General features: G+C 31.1%; 1 protein-coding gene across 14 annotated transcripts in view; it reads left to right on the forward strand.

The window, feature by feature from the left end:
* The first annotated feature begins 1853 nt into the window (after nucleotides 1-1853).
* The window catches only part of ATP8A (ATPase phospholipid transporting 8A1), a 241640-nt gene continuing 229266 nt past the window's right edge, over nucleotides 1854-14227 (forward strand). For 4 of the 14 annotated variants that reach the window (XM_076456679.1, XM_076456665.1, XM_076456741.1 and 1 more), the window contains exons 1-2: nucleotides 1854-2216; nucleotides 4684-4875. The gene's annotated coding sequence lies outside the window, so the exon portion shown is untranslated. The other 10 variants (XR_013014406.1, XM_076456729.1, XM_076456668.1 and 7 more) reach the window with 8 other exon arrangements.

The following is a 14227-nucleotide window of genomic DNA, read 5'->3' on the forward strand; positions in this document are numbered from 1 at the left end:
GGCAACTGGAAAACTAAGTTAAATGTATGTACAAAACTTATTTACATTATGCATATTATAGTTGTAACTTAAATACTATACAGTTCTCTTCTTCTTGTCAAAAGTTTACTTAGGTCAATTAAATTGCTTTAGAATTCAGTTAACAAGCCGAAATATTTTTCCGTATTTTTATCTTAAACATTGTCAGTATATGATCCACTTGTTTTTCTTCTATCATCACAACAGTATCAGTATATAATTTACTTTCGCTGTCTCGTGAGTTACCGCAATTGCATTGTGAACTTTTGATATTCGTCTGCTTTTTTAGTATTTATGTCTACGTCCAAATAATTATCTGATTTTTGTCAAAGGAAACTGTTAATATCACTTTAACATATTGATCGTATGGCTATTTACCCCTACGACAGTTAACTTTACGTTTTTTAACTTTTATCTTATCGAAACTATCTTTCGGTTTTATTTTGGATCTCCTACCAATCTGTAGTCTCTCATCTGGTCGTCACTATTTATTTATTTCACTCAGATGTTTTAAACATTAAAAAAAAGAAAAGCCTTGGTATCAATAACTTACAACAATCGTTCTACTTTTAACTCTTTTATTGTGAAAAAACAATAACTAAGCAAACATAGAATACTAGCTTACAAAATAAATAAATTAATACTGTTGTTATTGTTATATTTAAATTAGGCACAAAGCTACACAAACGGCGATATATGCTCTTCTAATCGAAAATGGCCCGCCATGGCCTAGCGCGTAAGGCATGCGACTCGTAATCCGAGGGTCGCGGGTTCGCGCCCGCGTCGCGCTAAATATGCTCGCCCTCCCAGCCGTGGGGGCGTTATAATTTGACGGTCAATCCCACTATTCGTTGGTAAAAGAGTAGCCCAAGAGTTGGCGGTGGGTGGTGATGACTAGCTGCCTTCCCTCTAGTCTTACACTGCTAAATTAGGGACGGCTAGCACAGATAGCCCTCGAGTAGCTTTGTGCGAAATTCCAAAACAAACAAACAAACAAACTAATCGAAACCCGGTTTTTAGTCTGTTAAGTCCGCATACATTCCGCTGTGCTACTGGGGAGAGGGCGTAATTAATACTAACTACATTTAAACAGTCTTTTATATCTGGGAGTGGTAAAACGCAAAACGTCTTAAAAAACTAAAAGTTCAAAACTGAAAACTTTATGTATCTCCCCACAGGCCCAATGAACCTCCACATGCAATCTGGTCAAGATTCATCTACAGGAGGGAAGTAGTTGTAAAAACCGCAAAAACACCCATAAAAACCGCAAAAAAAACAAAACACAACTGAAATATTGTATGGATTCAGTGAACCTTCATGTCAATTTTTGTGAAGATCTATATACAGGGGGCGAAGAAGTGGTAAAAAACACCCATAAAAAATGCAAGATGCTTTGTTTGTTTGTTTTTACATTCTCGCAAAGCTACTTAAGTGCTATCTGCGTTAGCCGTCTCTAATTTAGCAGTGTAATACTAAAGGGACGACAGCTCGTCATCACCACCCACCGCCAACTCTTAGGCTAATCTTTTACCAACGAATAGTGGGATTGACCATAACATTATAACGCACCCACGGCTAAAAGGGCGAGCATATTTTGGTGTCACTGGGATTCGAACCTGCGACCCTCAGATTACGAGTCGAACACCTTAACCCACCTGGCCATGCCGGGCCCTGCAAGATGCAAAATTTAAAATTTATATGTATATCCCTATGGTCTAAACAAACATTCATGTTAAATTTGGTGAAGATCTATTAACAACGGGCAAATACTGGTAAAAATACCGATAAAAACTGTAAAATGCAAAATACAAAACTGAAAATTTATACATACCTCCGCATGGACCTAATGAACTTCCACATCAATTTTAGTGAAGATCCATCTACACCATGTGAATCAGTTATGTGGACAAACAACAGGCAATACTATTATTTTTATATAGACTTGAATTAATTTGTTGAAGAGGACGTCTTGAACGATGACTGCTAGACATTTTGCGGATGAATTAGATGTACGCATTGACCTGTTATAGAGCTGAGCTGATGTGTGTAGTAAATACGTTAATACTAATAGTAACTTATGTGGTGGTAGTGTTTGTTTAAACTAGTATCGTAAAGACTTCAAAATAACAACGAGAAAGCAGTTTACAATAACATTGTACTCTCGATTGCGCAACACTCATTATTTTACGGCGTAGGAGGTAAGATTATGAAAGTTGCAAGTTGAAAATAGAACCATTGATATTTTTAGGCCTTAAGTTATTAATATTATTTTAGTTTTATATAGCGTTTCTTTTACTTTAGCGTATTGTTATTAGTCTGATTTCCTATTCTTTGTATAAATGATATTTATCACTTAGCTAGAAATTATACAAAACATGATTGGCACAACAGACTACGTCTATAATTCTGTGAAGAGAGGGATAGAATTGTTGTTTGTTAAATTACAAGTTACAGTATTAACGTAAGTATTTGTTTCTTTGCAGCCTTCTTAACCCTAACTTATAAGGTTGTAGTAATTGTTAATAATAGATATTATGCCGCCAAGTTATCGATATACATAGATAGTGTTTTTTTGTTGCCGAGTCGCACGACTGTAATGGAAAGCCTAACTTAGTAACTACAGTATTCTATCTAGTATGTACAATTTTTATCATTATGTTTATAGTTTAATAATAATAATAGTCATACTACAGATGTACATTATTCACTTATGTGATTGAGCAAATAGCTTGTTGAAGTTTAAAATTAAATCCTACCCGTTGCAGAATGATTGAACTTAATATAGTGGTGTATATATGCTACTGGAGTAATCTTAAACTTAAAGGAATAAAAAAATGCTTAATTAAAAGAAAACTTAAAGTTAACTTCAGGAAAGATACAGTAAGATAAATTAATACTACACAGCTACTGCAACTACTACTACAACTCATGATAACATGATTACTTAGAGGACTGTAGTGCATAGGTACAGACCAATATTTACTAAATATTTAAGGATCTTGATCACCTATTGTATGATTCATTATTCATTCATCTTCATCAGGTGAATAAAACATTAAAAATTTAGAGAAGTTAGAGGACTTCTAGGTTCTAAGTTGTGGACAATTATATAGGTCTAGGTGTACCATCTAGGCTTCATTTTACTTTTATATTTAAAATCTGCTATTATTATTATATATAAAATTAGAAATTAGTTGTAATGCTCTTAGGTTAACAAGTTTTAATGACTTTTTGTTTGAGTTTTAATGTTTTTTTAAATTATGTATTTGTTTTTTTCAGTTTTTCTCATGTTTTTATGATAATTTTTTTATATTCTTGCAGTTTTCAAGAGTTATTGATCCATGATGTAACCAATGAGTTTCTTCTAGTATTTTATTTCCAGAATTGTTCACTGGTTTGAATTGTCATTTTCATAATCTTTTAAATATCATTATGAAACACACTGCTGTTAATTTCGATATTTTTAAAAAATTAACTATTTAGAATATTGGGTAATATTTATACTAAAAAAAAGTTCTTTTGAATACGGCCAGGTGGGTTAAGGTGTTTGACTTATTATCTGAGGGTCGTGGGTTTGAATCCTCATCACACCAAACATGCTTGCCCATTCAGCCGTGGGGGCATTATAATGTGATGGTCAATCCCAGTATTCATTAGTAAAAGCAGCTCAAGATCTGGTGGTGGGTGGTGGTGACTAGTTGCCTTCCCTCTAATCTTACACAATTAAATTAGAGATGGCTAGTGCAGATAGCTCTTATGTAGCTTTGTACGAAATTAAAAAAACAAAACAAAAACCTTTTGAATATAGAATTAGCAGTTTGTTGGTGAAATATTGTTGACATTCAATTGCCATGAGGCCATTCTAAGTATGCATATGTGTTAAAATTTGTTAAACAAATTAAATAAGTCTAACATTAATTATATTTATCATAAGGCCTAGTATATTCTCAAATGTTTTCATTCTTTCTCTAGTCCCTTTGGGAATTTCTAGAATAAGAAGCATGTATAATAATCATATTTTAGCCAAGCTACACTTTATTCATTATATCCACTGTCAATGATGTTTCACCCAATATAGAACTTTTTAGGCTATCTGGGATGTTACAAGCACATTTCTTGTTGGAACACTATTTATGTGAGTCATTTGTTACAACATTTATTATAGTTAAGATTATTACCTTGCTTGAATATTTGAAAGAAAAGTAGCTTCAATAACTTGTGTTGAATTTAGGAACTCATACTAGAAAATTTGTTATACTTGTTTTTGTTTTCATAAAGTCATTAAGTGTTCATAGTTTGAGATAGACATGTGTACACTGTGGATTTGGCAATTAAGAATGACTAGAGTATCGTGAATTGTCGTAGAAAGTGATAATGTTTTGAAATTCTTGCAAAAATTGGCATGGAGAATTATAAATGGTAGACTAAAGAACACAAAGAAAAACATTTGAAAAATGGGAAAGAAATGTTAAAGATTTTATTGTGTCCACAGTCTTTAAATAGACATCAAAGGTTATAGTAAAAGTATAACAAATATCTAATAAAGAAAATTGCAAAAATGAGTGTAACCAGAAATTTAAAAAGAATGAAAAGTAACATAATTAACAGTAATAAACTGTTGTAGAACATGGATTAGAATAACTTAATACAATTTTTATTTCTTAGTAAAGGACTCTTGTTTCCCAAGTTCTTATTCTGGACAGAACACCACAAAAGTGTACTTACAACTAAAAGTCATAAAAAAGTTCTGTAAAGCAACAACTAGTTTTCTGGTGTTATAATGGAGCTCCAGGAATGGACTTATGGTTCTCTAGAGCAGCTTTTCTTAATTGAGGGTGTACAGCAGCTTTCCAAGAAGTTAGTGAAACATCTAGATATTAAAATATGTAGAAAAAAAATGCATATGGTACTTTGAATTTTCTGTGTTACAACTAGAGTGTACTGTTTTCTAATCTGTTGCTAAATGGAACAAAAAAGCTTTCTGTTGTTAATAGTTATTTATATTGCTCCATTGTATATGATTGAGTTGCATACATTCAACAAACGTTCCAACAGGCATGAATATGATATTGAAGGTACACACAGCATTAGATTATTGAAAGGGGTTCAGGAGTTAGTAAAGGTTTAGAACCACTGCCTTGGAGAACCTATGCTGTATTACAAAGTATGGATGCTATTATAACTGTTTATTTAAGTGCTACATAAGATGCCACAAATTCTATATAAAATATTAGGGCTAGATAATAAGTAGGATTTGCTAATTGACTAATCATTGGGCTTAGCTGTAAGAGAAATTTTAAACTAGGACTAGATGTTGGTGAATACAAAGATAAACTTAATGGAACAAAACTGACAGGTAGAGGAATGTTTAGAGAAATGGTAGACTTTTAGTAAAAATTACAAGTATTTTGTTCTCAAACATCGTATTTTTCAATGAAATATTTTTACTAAAGATTTCTTTGTGAAGATATCAAGTCTGTTTCATTATTAGTCTAAGGGTAAAGTGATTTTATGTTATGACTAAAAAAAAGTATTCTTCATCCCCAAAATCTTGGATATTATTTGCATCATCTCCAAAACCTAATTATTTTTCAAATGTTTGTTTTCAGTGTGACTTTAAATTTTATTAATTTTTTATAGTTTAACTTTATTGGGTCTGTCATTTAACCAACCTCATGACCATCGTAAAAAAATTAGGAGATAAATATAAATTGTTTTTTTTTGTGCAAGAATGATTACGTATAATATGAAAATATAAATGTCTTTTCTTAATAACTTAAATTTCACAATGCCATATATTTATTATATTGATTTTGCAGTCTGAAGCTAACATTACATAACTTGCATTGATGAGGTGTATGTGCACTCAAGTTGAGTATCCAGTAATATAAAACTGACTTTTAGTCTTCCCTGTCTTGGATGTGTTTCACTGGATTGGCATTTTGTAATATACAATCACATTTTAATTATTATACATTATATTTGTATAAAGATTATTAATATTTAGAAATAAATTATTAAACTTATTTTTCTTAAAATATAGAACAATCATTCAAGAAGTAAAGCAAACAATTCTCTTTTCACCTTTGAACTTAGTTGTTGATGGACATTAGTTGCTGAGCTTTTAAAAATTTTGCATGTGAAGGATATCATACAATTTTTTTAAGTTTTACATGTGCAGTTGAATAACCAAAAAAATTATTTTAACTGACTATACTGACACCATAAATTCTACTATACTTTATTTAGCTTAGTTACAAAGATATATTTAAAAAAAATATGGAAGTTTGAGCAGGCTGAAGACACAACCTACCTTCTTGAAATGTTGATTGTAAAGATTATGATAACCATTTCACAGATTAAAATGGCTGAGAAAACCATCAGGAGACCTTTATATATTGTCAGTTGGTTATTCAAATGTCATGTAAGGGACTGTTTTCAAAATGGGAAGAGGTGAAAGGAGCCACTGTAATTATTTAGTACATAAGCCATACCTCAATGAAACTATAGATTTAGTATTTTGACATCACAGGCATCTAATTTTGACCAGTGCTGTATTCAGCATACCATGTGACTCACTAAAATCTATATTTAGGTGTGTTATTTTAATGTTTACTTTTAAATTAAGAAATTAACTCGTATATTAAATTTTGAATTATAATCTACACTTTAATTCCAAAATTATTGACATGAATTCATAAAATAATTCAATAACAATTTGAAAGCAAGTCAACAAATGCGATGACATAGCCTTTGACATGTGAATTGTCGCAAAAAGGTGAATTGTTACTATTGTAATACTAGAAGTACAAGAAATGAAATAAATAACTCATGCACTGGTAAGAATAGAAGATTTTGGTATAATGGGAATAACTGAATCATGGTTAAATGTAGATTATTTTGATGAAGTGTAGGTTACATCCTTTGTAAAGTGAGTTACATCCTGTTGAAGTTGAGAACGTTATGGATAATAGTAAGGAGACTGAGTCCAGTTGGACTTCTGTTAGTAGATATCAAGGAAAGAAGCTCTTAGTAGGATTTTTTTACAAACCACCAGATGAAATTGATGTAATTAGTGAGATTAAGATTTCAGCTGTTAATGAACTGATTAATTTTAATTTTAGGTATTGACTGGAAAATGCTAAGAGTCAAACCATGAGGGAGAAAGGTTTCTGGAAACTTATATGCAAAAACGGCTCGTTTGGGTTGAGAAAATATTTTACATAGAAGAGCGAACAACGTTTGACCTTCTGGTCATCGTCAGGTTCACAAAGAAAGAGGTAACTGACGGGAAGCTGACCACATGTTTGAAAGGGTTGTGTAACTGTGTGTCGAAATGTAGATAATTTATTTTATTGTTTGAATATATAATAATTTATTTTATTGGTTTATTTTGGGTATAAGGTGTAAAGGTGTTCCTTTGCGTTTGGTTTTTGTTTCTTTATTTAAGTTGTTGTTATAAGTAAGGCTTCTTTGATTTGAAGTTTGTTTATGTTTTGAATCTTTTCCATATTTAGTATTTGAGTTGTGCAGTTTTCACATGTATTTTATAAATAATGTTTATGTTGACTTGCAGTGTTTTTACATAGTATAGACCTCAGTTTTGTGACTTTTTTGAATAAATTTGGAAACTGAATGTTTACCATGTTGGTTATTTGTTTCTTGATGTCAGATATATGACATTCCAGTTTACCAAATTTATTCAAAACCAGGCACAAACTGAAATACTATGTAAAACTACACTGACAAACACAACACCAACATTATTTATAAAATACAATGTGATAGACTCAGTATTTGTGAAACAAGTAGGAAAAATAAACCAGATTCAAAGAACTAAAAGTCAATGTCATATTTCAACACTAAGTCAAATGAACACAAAAACCATAGAAACACTCATTTGTTAAATGAAACAAACATAAACATTCCAAAATCAAAGAAATTTATACAACAACTTAAACCCAAAATAAACCAATATAAAGGAACACCTTTATACCTATATTAATATAATAAAATAAATTATTATATATTCAAACATCTAATACTCTACATTTCGACACACAGTTACACAACCCTTTCAAACATGTGGTCAATCAAACTACTTCATTCTTTGTGAACCTGATGACTAAGAAGGTAAATTATTGTTCTTCTATGTAAAATATTTTCAACCCAAACGAGCCGTTCTTGCATATAAGTTTCTGGAAACTATTCAGGATGTATTTCTCCACCATTTGGTCAATGAACCTATTAGATATAATACTATTGTAGATTTATTGTTAACTTCTAATATAGAAATAGTTGAGAGGGTGGAAAATGGTAAACACCTTGGTACAAGTGAGCATTGCTGTATTGAGTATGATATTTTGCTGCATGTAGAAATTGGGAATAATGATATTTTCATTACAAATTTTAGAAAAAGCCAATTTTGAAGGGATGCGACAAGAAATATGAATTGGACAGCTGAGTTATTTGGAGATGCTGAGGAAATGAAGAAAATTAAAAACAAAAAAACATTTTCAATATTCAAAACAAATATATTTCTTACTGAAAGAAGGGGGTAGTTGTAAGTAAAAAATGTAGATTAGCTCACAAAGTGTATGAGATAAAGTTAAATAAATGCATCACAAATTTAAAAAAATTAAATTAACTGGTATTGTAGAAGATCAAGAAAGTTGGTCAAACAGAAGATTAGGACATATGAAAAAACTTGACTACAAACATGAAAATTAATGGTAAGGATTTTTAAAAATACATTAGGGGTGAACAAAATGTTAAGATGGGGATAGGACCCTTGAGGAATTACAAAGGATGACTTGTATCTAATGATTATGAAATGGCAAGGTTATTAAGTTCTGCTTTTTATTTTGTTTTTACTAAAGAAGATTTAAGGAGTTATTCTTCATCTTGAGCAGTTGTTAGATTAAAACAAAGTTGAACAAGAAAATTGCATAAATTCTGAGCTTGTTAAAATAAAATTGGGAAGTTTAAAGAATGATAATGCTCCTGACTCAGGCAATATTTCTCCAAGGGTTTTAAAGGAGGTCAAGGATTGAATATGTGAGCCACTTGCCAAAATGTTTTGTAAGTCCTTGAATAGTGGACAAGTACTAACATATTTATAGCCTAACTCAGTTAAACAAGAAAAATTGAGAAGCTTCGAGTATCATAACATTAATTCACAGCAATTGAACTACACAATAAATGATTTGTAAACAGTTATGTAAACAAATTTGGCATAACTATCACTTTTAAAAATAACTGATACATTGCATGACTTATCTAAATCATAATGCTAATATTAAACATATATGACTGCTTCATTTTATCTAACACTAGGATTAAACATGCTGTAATTTTGAGACCGTTTTCAACATTTAAAGAATTCAAACTACAGTTCTGTTCCTTTGTGCAGTTCTGATTGTTCATAAATGTAAAACCATTACAAACAGGTACAAAAATGCTTAATTGCAAAAGTGTTTCTTAGTGTTGACTGTCTGTCAGTTATAAATTACAAGAAACGTCTCCAGTACAATAGAAGTTACAGAATTTACATCATATTTTTTTTATAAAGATATTAGCATGTACATGTGTTTAGCCTTTAAGTTTGTCTTTATGAAATGGCACCAGCTGCCTAGAATGCACACACTAATAATGTACTGGTAGATATAATACAAAGCAAACACTTTGCTAACTGAGCAGTGATAGGATACTTGATCTAGTTTTATTTCACACAGTTAAATAGGAGACTTTTAAGGCTTATTGATGAATCACTTTAGTATTGAATTACTTTCACTTGTGCTAATTTTAAAATTTACTTAACACATTCTATATGCATAACAAACCCATCCTCCATGAGATCATGTAAGACAGTCAGATTCAGACTTAGTGACATTGTTAATAAAGATGTCTGGATTTCTGCTGTTGTCATTGTTAGATAAGGTAGGTAATGGAGGAGTATTTATTACACCTGGTACTAGTTCATTTCTTGGATAAGGTACTGAGTCATCTTGGTGTTTGTTTTTACTGTTACTTGATTAGACACTTTAGTGGATAATCTAACAGCTTCCTCTTTGAAATGGTTATATACTGGGAATTTTCCTTCATTTGACAAGTAAGTAGAAGCATTTTAAAGTATTGGTCAATAGCAGATTGTACGTTTAAGATATCAGTTTTATTGTTAGTGTGTCTTTCAACAAGCTTTGCTTTTATGATAATTGCCATTTCTATTGTAGTTGTGGGATCACATTCCTTGGGTAGAAGGAAACTGTTGTTAAACTGGTAATGCAATACCATAATAATTGACATTGTTGAAGATGATTCACTATACAACATTGCAGTGATTTTAAATTTACTGCAGTATTCTCTGCCAGACAGATACTGTCATATTTTAAGCAGTTTATATCTTTGTTGATAACATGAATGAACTCTTTTGCCCTTAAGATTGCAACAGTAGCTGGCTGCATTTCTGTGAACCTTGTAATCCTATCATAGGCTGGCTTCCATTCAGCACATACATCAGTTTTAAGCTTGTGACCAAGTGGGGATAAAAACTCAGCCTTAGCAAGTTGTGCAGTGGCCACAAGACTTCTCAGAAAGAAACTGACAATATAATGTGTCTGAGCAGGGATGTACAATACACTTTTCAATTTAAGTGTCTTCTGAACTACAGGGTTTATAGTGTGAGCCAGGTAACCTATGAGAAGGGTACATTTCATCAAACTTCCTACTTTGATTATGTCTGCAATTTTTTCTGAAGCTAAAGGTGGTACTCCAATTGCTTTCAGGAATTTCCATTTAGTGACTGCTGCTTTGTTGATTGCTGAAAATGGAGAGAAGTGCTTTATTCTATTTTTTGAATATTTTCGCAAAGTTGTATGCAGCATTATGTTACTTCAATTAGTTAATTTTAGGCTGGAAAATATATATAAATTATTATTTATAAATTGCATCTGCAATGATCAGTTTTATTTAAACATTTTATGTTTTATTAAGTATTTAATTTTACCAAATTATTCAAATGTATATATAAATTTCTGTAATAACCATTCATATAATATCAGTAATAAGTTTTAACTGATTTTGGTAAAGTTTCAACTTGATGGTTTAGACTCTTGTATGTGATAATTAAAAAAAAATGTTTTTACTATTTAACTTTTCATTAAAAACTTGTACATTTCTACTTTTGATTACCATATACTTCTGTTGATCTTTCTAAATTATTATATTGTTTTCTGAACTATATTAAGTATTTCTGGGTATTACCCGCATGACTTTTTGAGAGTAGGTGTATTTGAGAACAAAGATTACTAATTTCCAGTTTACATCTGTGAATGTAGCCGTAAGAGTAACATATAAATCTACTGACCTAGGCCTCCACTCATTATTTTTCAGCATAATCTATTAAAATAATGGACCTTTAAACCTGAATCATTAAATTCTGAAACTTCTTTTATGAAGTATGGCATCAAAATATTGAATAACAATCTTAAAGCCATATCAATAACATGTTAACGTTATTTACTAAGTTCTTATTTTTTTAAAATTTCAAATAGATACTGAACCTCTCTTTTATGTTTCTGTAAATTATACAAATTATATCCATAAATATTTCTGATGGGCTGTCTTAAGGCTTTTCAAGACTTCTGACTTAACTTCCTGGTAGAGCAATGAAACTATTACTTCTGAAAACATTTTTGAGGATAATGAGTATCTAGGATCTATAGTAGTAGCAAGGTCCCAAAGCTCTTTACTTTCAGCAATGTGATAAGGCATAAGATCCTTTACTGTGAAGCTGGCCATTTTAGTTGCAACATCACCAGCAAAAATAGAACTAGCATGGTGCAAATTGGGCAATATACTGGAGCCGGTAACACCTGGGGACCTGATCTGAAAAAAGGGGTCCCAATCGTTTCTTTGTGCAAAGGCCTCTGAGGTGCTTGTTCTGCCACTGATCGCTTGCTCTATGTGATGTTGACTTGCATTTATTCACATTCCCAAACATACCAGAGATTATCTGTTGAGTTGGAGCATTTTACTTTTGTTCATCAGATCTTGTAGCAACAATGGTGCTACCACAACATTTTGAAAAAGGGTTGAACTTTACTGTTTTTACATAATAATTTTTCATTTGTAGTGGATGATGTCCATGAATATATATCATTACATTTGAAGTTCCACTGCCAGTACATTTAGTAACTACACCACAACTACCAAAAATTATAACATTTTCTTCAATTATACTGTCAGATTTATTTTTTTTAACCCTAAATTACTCCCCACATTATTATTTCTCATTTGTTCATCATCTTTGTTTACATAAACAAGTCACATGGCAATCATGTGACATGCAAAAAGTATGGTTTATATTTTTATAAAAGCACAAGTATTTGTTTAAATTATGTTTTATGTTTGTAACTTCTTGAAAAAAATGTGTTTAGCTTAATTAAACTTGCAATTTTCATAAATTCATCATCCATATCAAAGTACTGGTACAGTTCTTACTTGACCTGATTTGTACCACAGCAATTAAAAAACATGATATACTGGTGATGCTGCACACTGCTATGGCAGAGGTTAGTAATTTTTGTTAAACCCTTAGTTGTGGAGTGTTTAATTGAAAACGACAATGCAGCAATGAGTTGGGTGCATTCCCAGGCTGTTGTTCAAAAGAAATTAAAGAGCACCTCTGGTTTGTTCCACAATTGCTTGTAAGTTTACTGTCTCACACTATGGTGAGTTCCACAGCTGAGGGTTTAATATTGCTTCTTCAGGTATTACTATGTAGACTTTAATTTACTTGAGCTTGGCTGGGCTTACTGCTTGGCATATGAATGCCACTTGTCCAGCATGTTGGATGTATGAGACTGACTAGTATAAGAGTTATTATTTAGTTGATGTTAGTGATTTAATATTTGATGATTATTTAGTTTTCATAACAAGAGATGAAAAGTAATTATTTTGAAGGTGATAGTTATTGCAAATTTCATTAAATAACATCGTAAAAGCCTTATATCGTGTTTGTAGTTCAGTTGTAATTTGATGTCACATTACTCAAACCTTTTGTATTTTTCGCATTGCATGAAGTGAGTGTTGTTATATCATAGCAGTTTGTAATTTGTAGATAGTTTTAGGTCTTAGCTGAACAGTGTATATGAACATACACGTGATCAAGTGAATGCAAATGAAGTTATGTGAGGAAACTTTTAAGTTAGTGAAGATTAAGTTAGACTGTGTGATTGTTAGTTTAGTGTTAATGAATGATATTTAAGGTGAGTTTCACACTTAACAGAGATAATGAGAAATAATTTGTTTTGTCTAAGGGTGTCCAGAACTAATTGATCCCACTTAAAAAGGATATAATTATTTAAAGGTCTGGATACAACTTTAGTAATCAATGGGCTAACATAAGTAATCTGTTGCAGATTATACAGTAAAAAAAAATGGAGAAGGGAAAAATATTTCACTGTGTCAGTTGAGTTCTGAGGTAACTGGACTATTCTGTGTGGACTTTAGTTACTTATCACAAATTATATTATGATAAAAAAAACAGAGAGAGAGAGAGAGAAATAACTGTTGAGTTTTAGATGCAACTGTGATATCCTGTAATGAAAATAATTTTTGTTCATATGTTTGACTTGTTTTAAATACATTATTTTAAAACAAGTGGGTTGTGTGTTGTTCATTTATAATCTTAATTTATCTTCAACAAGTCATATACACCTACTGTGAGGAATCTAGTTCCCATAAACTTGACACAACATTATGAATTGTCTTGTGAAACATAAATATTAACCCTATCACTATGGGTTTCCTTTGATCATAACATTTTTAGACTTGTATTCAAAACTTTATTGAACTGGTATTTTATGAATGTATGTATTTAAATTTAGTTGCAAACTGTACATTATAGTATTATACATTAGTTACTTGTATAGTTTAAAAGTAAATGTAGAAACAAACAATGTGAACATAGATTTGTGTATGTCACATGAGACGTTGATGCTGCTTTGGTTAAAATTATATGTTTGTGACATTCAACTACAAAGACTACAGTTTCTTATGAATTAGAAACTCAAATTACCAATTCTAACAAGCTAGAATATAAAATATGAATATCCTGTCTTTTTTCAATTTGTTGATATGTCACTATATTTAGTGAATCAAACACAATGGTCCCACCTACCTTTTTCATTTTTGAAAATATATTCTT

This window comes from Tachypleus tridentatus, chromosome 1, assembly GCF_004210375.1.
Source record: "Tachypleus tridentatus isolate NWPU-2018 chromosome 1, ASM421037v1, whole genome shotgun sequence".
In the NCBI taxonomy this organism is placed as follows: domain Eukaryota; kingdom Metazoa; phylum Arthropoda; class Merostomata; order Xiphosura; family Limulidae; genus Tachypleus; species Tachypleus tridentatus.